General features: G+C 51.0%; 1 protein-coding gene across 1 annotated transcript in view; it reads left to right on the forward strand.

Annotated features, from left to right (window-relative positions):
- Igsf8 (immunoglobulin superfamily, member 8) overlaps positions 1-6032 on the forward strand; it is a 32004-nt gene that overhangs the window by 5351 nt on the left and 20621 nt on the right. The gene's annotated exons all lie outside the window — the stretch shown is intronic.

Raw genomic sequence — 6032 nt, forward strand, 5'->3', positions numbered from 1 at the left:
GAAAGAATTAGAACACAGATGACTCTTATATTTGAAGCTCCTTGCAGGGACCAAAGCCTGGAGGTGCTGAGCCAGGCAAGTCGGACTTGCTGCCCTCTGGCTGCTTCATATACCACCCCGGCCCCACAATAGCTATGAATTTGGCCCAACACATCCTAAACTTACTTCAAACATTGATACTTTGTAACTTTATAGCAATTTTTGTTTGTTTGTTTTTCGACACAGGTTTTCTCTGTGTAGTCTTGGCTGTCCTGGAACTTGCTCTATAGATCAGCCTGGCCTCAAATTCAGAGATCTGGCTGCCTCTGCTGGGATTAAATGAGTGCACCACCACCTCCCAGCGTGATCTTTTTTGTTTGTTTGTTTGTTTGTTTGTTTTTTGTTTTTTGTTTTTTGGTTTTTTGTTTTTGTTTTTGATGGTGTGATTATATAGTTGTCCAGTGTGGTTTGTAGATGATGTGAATGTTGTAGATGGCAACATTGTGACACACCTGCAACCCAGAGAAGGCTACAAGAGTCTCAGCAAGACAGGTAGAAGCAGTTGGGAAGGTAAAGGACAGAAGATATGAAAAGCCAGGAAGGCAGCCCTAGTCCAGCAACGCAGGCATTTGGTAGCATCTTTGCGTTCTGTATGTGGAACAGATGAACCTCCCCTTCACTGCTACAGAGGAGCTCTGGGTGAGTCTGCATCCGGAGGCTGGTGAATGGTATGAGAAGTCAAATCTGGGAGGTGTGGCATTTCTAAGGAGCGTGTGGAAGTCATTATCTCCTCAGATACCAAGGCTGTGGGCTAGAAAGAACAAGGACTTCCTCAGTTCCTTCTGGGAGGAAAGGGACAGGGAGACTCCACTATGAGAGACCTGTGTAATGATGTGGGAGATCCCAGAAGTTGGCCTGGGGAGCGAGAGGGGGCTTCACCTCCAGCTGCAAAGGCGTCTTCAACATTGTTCTCAATAGAAACAGGAAGGGAACAGATAACTTGTGACCGGGCCACCTGCTCCCGTGCTGCTATCGAACATTTGATGAAGAGCAGAAGGGGGTTGGGGACAGAGAGAAGAAAGACTTCTGCCCCCATCTACCAGGAGCAGTTAGAGGACAAGGTTCTTCTGTAGCGTCCCCATTTCTCTAGGCACAGAGATGGAGTGAGTGGATACCCGCTGAGCAGGGGCTGGTCTGAGAACCCTGACTGGGAAGGAGGAGGGAGGGAATGGGGCTCTGGCAGGAGGCCTAAGGTACCCGCTGGTTTGGCTGGCTGGGTTGAGCCCCCTCTGGCCCCGGAGGGAGCTCCCTGTAGAGGGATTATGGACCTCCTGTTCAGGAAATCTACTCTCAGAGCACCGGGCTCACATCTGAATTCCCTAAATAACTGGCCACCTCCGGCTCTGCCGCTGAGATTTTTCCATTACAGGCATCAGAGGGTCAGCTCCTACCTGCCCCTACTGCTTCCTCCTGGGCTTAGGCAGGAAGGATGGGCCGTATAAGCACGCTTGGATTCTCTCATGGTCTGCGGTCTGTTCCAGGCTCTGACTTGGGTCTGGAGTAGAGGCGACAGGGAAATCATGAGAGGGAATAAACACAGTCCCTTATGTAAAGCTAGGAAAGAAGGTTCTAGAAGATTTATCCAAAGGCTACTGGAGCTGTGGGGTTTATGGGTGAATAAATGATCCCTTGGGGTTTAGGGGACATCTATAGGCCTGGGCTAGAGTTTCTGAATAATCTCCCTAGCCTCTTCAAGATAGAAGGTAAGACAGAAGAGAAACACAAGGCTCTGAGCTCCTGTGTTTGTCCCCCTCCTCCCTCCTGGCACCTTCCAGAGTTGTCCAGTCTTTCCCACGTCCTGGATCTGCTGTCTGTAGCCAGGCTCAGTAACGGAAAGGGTTGTGCCCTTCTTCTGCTTGCAAAGCCTGCTAGGGCTCCCTGCCATGCCCTGCATTTGGGTGACCACAGTCCCAAGGACACTGTGCTTGAGTACTTGAGCCGCAACAAGTGAGACAGTAGACAGAGCACCAATAACCGACTTCCCCTCCACGCTTCCCTGACCACTCCCTTCGTGGAAATAGGGGAGTCTGTCTCAGACCCCAGATCACAGTGGAGAGAGACATCTGGCCCTTTAACCTCCAGTACCCAGGTACCTGGGGTTCCAGACTCAAACAGAGAGACCTGAGTGCAGAAGGTGAGAAGGCAGGAAACTCAGAGTAGATAGAGGTCACAAGGGACCAAATGGAAAAGGCCAGAGCCATGTTTGGTTGGCAGAGATCTGAGAAGTAAGAACGTGTATACAGAGGGTAGGGAGCCGAAAGAAAGAAAGAGAGAGAGAGAGAGAGAGAGAGAGAGAGAGAGAGAGAGAGAGAGAGAGAGAGGAATATGTACTATTGTGGAGGTGGGGTGCTAGATATGACCGAAGGGGACGCTCGTGTCTGGAATTCTGTGAGTAGGAATGTACCAAGTACGAAGTCCAAAGGAGCTTCAGTCTGGACAAGTGGCTCAGTTGGGTGACTTCCTAGGAAACACGGAAACCTGGCTTCTATCCCAAATGCCCCTAACCTGAGGGCGGTAGAACATGCTTATAATACCAGTACTTGGGAGGTAGAGGCAGGAGGATCACCCTAAGCTACATAGCAAGTGTGAGAAGTCAACTCAGACAGGATGAGAGAGCCTGTCCCCCCACCTTTAAGTTGACGGGGACGGGGGCACTGCGTGCTTGGATGTGTGCTCCATCTATTACAAATTAGTCGCCTGCATAGGAGTGTGTGGTGTGCACGTGTCCGTGTGCAGGCATTCACGTGTGCTACAGAGAAAGCTGCCCATTACTGTGGGTGTACGTGAGAGTCCATGGGAGAGTGTGTAAGGGGGAGGGTGGGCGCTCAGCTGCAGATGGACTCCTAAAGGAAACAGTTTTGTTTCCTAAGTGACTGGCCTCCTGGGGCCTCCAGCCCAGACTTGAAGGTTGTTTCAAGATCAGGAAAGAAGAGAGTGGGAGGGACAGAGGGTGGGAAGGAAGAGATGGGAGAGGTTCCATCACTCCCCGTCCCTCCCCCCCCCCGCCCCCACCCCCTCACCCCACTCCTCTGCTCCGTCCTCTTGCCTGCCTCTCCTGATGCCAGCCTCCTGGGCTGTCCTGTCTCTCCTGGTCTCTGCACCTCTCATCTGCTTTTCTAATGTGGTCTTGTCAAGGCTGCCAGACTTTGGGAACCTTCTGGGGTGTGGGTGACATTTTTTTTCTTTTAAAGAAAGACCATCATGGGGTGAAAAGTTAGTTGGGAGTCTAGAAGGTCCAAAAGGCTTTGCTTCATCCCTCCTTCATTCCTAGCTCTCTGCTCATATCCCCTCAGACTGTCGTGGTCTTTCAGAGGGAATATTGGGCTCCAAGTCACAGGTGTAGCTGTTCTAGGTCCACAACTACCTCAGTTTCCCCACTGAACTACAAGGACTGTGTGGTTTTCTCATTTCTTCTTGATATTGATTCCTCTGTCTTCTCCTCAGTCTCTCTTTCTGGCGTACTCAGTGTAGCCTCTAATGGATATTTTTTTTATTTACATTTCAAATGTTATCTCCTTTCCTGGCTTCCTGTCCATAAACCCTATCCCATCCCTCCTCTCCCTGCTTCTATGAGGGTGCTCCCCCACCCACCCCCTCCCGCCTCTCCACCCTGACATTCCCCTACACTGGGGCATGGAGCCTTGGCAGGACCAAGGGCTGCTCCCATTGACGCCCAAAAAGGCCATCAGTGTAGCTTTAAAAGTCCTTTTCCTTGGAATCTCCTGCTGTCTGCCATCTTTAATCTTTTCCCCAGCTGGGTTTCTTGTCCTTTTTTGATTATTCAAATTACATTGCCTAGAACTTAGAAAAGAGAAAGAGAAAGTCATGGGGAAGCAGCCTCCTGGTCTACCTGCCTCTGACCCCATTATCTTTTTGTTTTCCTTGCTTCTCTGGCTCCAGAAAGGTCCGCATTGGGTTTCCATTGGGACAGACAGGTTGGGGTGTTAAGGAGAGTAAAAAAGATGTTCGTGTCTGCTGTCTCAGGCTCGGTGGTGCGCCTGCCTTTCCTGGGGTCGGGATCATGGACTGGTGCAGTGGACACTTGCCTAAAAGTCAGGTCCCAGTGGGCCCACCAATCACTTGTATGACATTGCCACTTGTATGACCTTGGACAGACTGTCACCTAATTTGTCTCCCGGGTGACAAGGGCTGCCAGAAAACCTGTGAGATATCCCTTTCACTTCCTGGGCTCCCCAAACTCTGGGCTACTTCCTCTTACTCATGCCCAGCTCAGGGGAGCAATAGCCTGCAGTTACTCGGGGCTGGGAGGAGACGAGGGGCCAATTGCTCCTGCCCAGTCTGGTGGTAAGGTACAGGTGTGTCTGCTTCAATTAGTGTGAGTATAGGAAATGAGTCTGGACCCTTTAACTCTTGGCATAGAAACAAGGAAAGATCTGTCTGTTTGGTTTTGATTAGCAAAGATAACCTCTCTATTTTACACAGAGCCACTGTGGAGGTGGGCAGGGTATCCTCTGGACTGGGGAATCTGTCATCTCTTGGCTGGTATTCCGGAGCACGTAACAGGTGAAGCTGTTTCCAGAGAGCTTTTAGACTGTAAAAGTATGAAAGGTGTTGGGGAGGAGAGGGTTAATGGGCCTTGCTGCGTTTGGGGGCAGGGGTCACAGCTGGGCCCTGCAGGGTTCCTGTTTCCTTTGATTCCGTCTGTGTGGGGAAGGATTGGTCCCCCCAGCCCCCTGAGGTACGTTTGCTTTGGCTGAAGATCTGACCCAGCCACTGGCCCAGAGCTCCCCACCCTCCCATTCTTCCTATCAAGAGGCAGCCTGGCCCTTAGCCTCCTCCTTCCTGCCTGTCTCTTTCTTCCCTTACCATGCCCTTCCTCTTCACCCAGCATAGAGTTCCGTTTGTCTGCTTGTCCCCTATGGCATTTTGTATGCCAGGCTAGGAAAGGGTTCCCTATAAACATCTGGCTCACCCAGCCATGGCCTCCCTCCTATGTAATGCACTTTCAGAATTCTAGGGAGGTTGGCCTCCTCTTTGCCTCAATTTCTCTTACAGTCCAGGAGCTTTTCCCCATAGGAATGTGGCATAATCAACAGTGTGCCTTCCTTCTGGTGCTACTGAGTCACTGAGACGTTCAGCCTGCACTCGTTGAGCTCCTTCTGTATGCCCCATTCTAGGCCAGTACTGGAAAGACTGCCTTAACCCAGAGCCACGGTTCCCACTCTCATGGTCCTTTTGCTTCGAACCCCACCCAGGCCATTTAGTCTCCAAATCCCTCCACCCTAGCCTTTGAACCTATTTTTCCTGAGTGGGTGCTGAACCTTTGAGATTTCTCCATTTCCTTAATCTTCCTACAACTTCTCCAGCCCTGCGGCCCCAGGCTCTGTCTTCCACATGGGGGAATTCCTCGGGGGATGCTCCCATCTCACAAGTACAAGAGCAACGACTGGCCTTCATGCTAGAAGTTGTGCTGGACTGGCTGTGAGGGAAGGAAGAAAACTTGAACAAGTCCTCTACTCCCACTGACTGGTTAAGTGAAGGATTCTCATCCTAGCTTTATGTTTATGTGATCCCAAGGGTTATTGATTTGGGGTCAGGCCCAGGCTTCTGAGTCATCCAGTTGTCAAACAGAGTTGAGGGCCACTGAGCCACAGTGTCCCCCAAGGTCTCATGTGTATCACAACTAATGGTGAATGAGCATTAGATGGGTACTGCGTGCTGAGTGTGTAACTGTCAATTTGGCAGGATCTAGAGTCACCCAGGAGACAAGCCTCTAGGTGTGCCTGTGAGAGAGTTTCTAGATTAGGTTAATGGAGTCGGGAAGACTGACTGTAAACTCCGACAGCACCGTTACATGGGCATGGTGGGGGAGGGGAATGTGAGCCGAGCACCAGTGTTCATCGTCCTCTGCTTCCCAACTGTGAACACAATGTGTGCAGCTGCCTCTCACTCCTGCTAAGCTTTCCCCACCATGATGGACTATCCCTCCCACAATAAGTCGCTTCTGCCAGGCATTTCGTCGCAGCAAAGGA

This window comes from Rattus norvegicus, chromosome 13 (genome assembly GCF_036323735.1).
Source record: "Rattus norvegicus strain BN/NHsdMcwi chromosome 13, GRCr8, whole genome shotgun sequence".
Taxonomy (NCBI): Eukaryota; Metazoa; Chordata; class Mammalia; order Rodentia; family Muridae; genus Rattus; species Rattus norvegicus.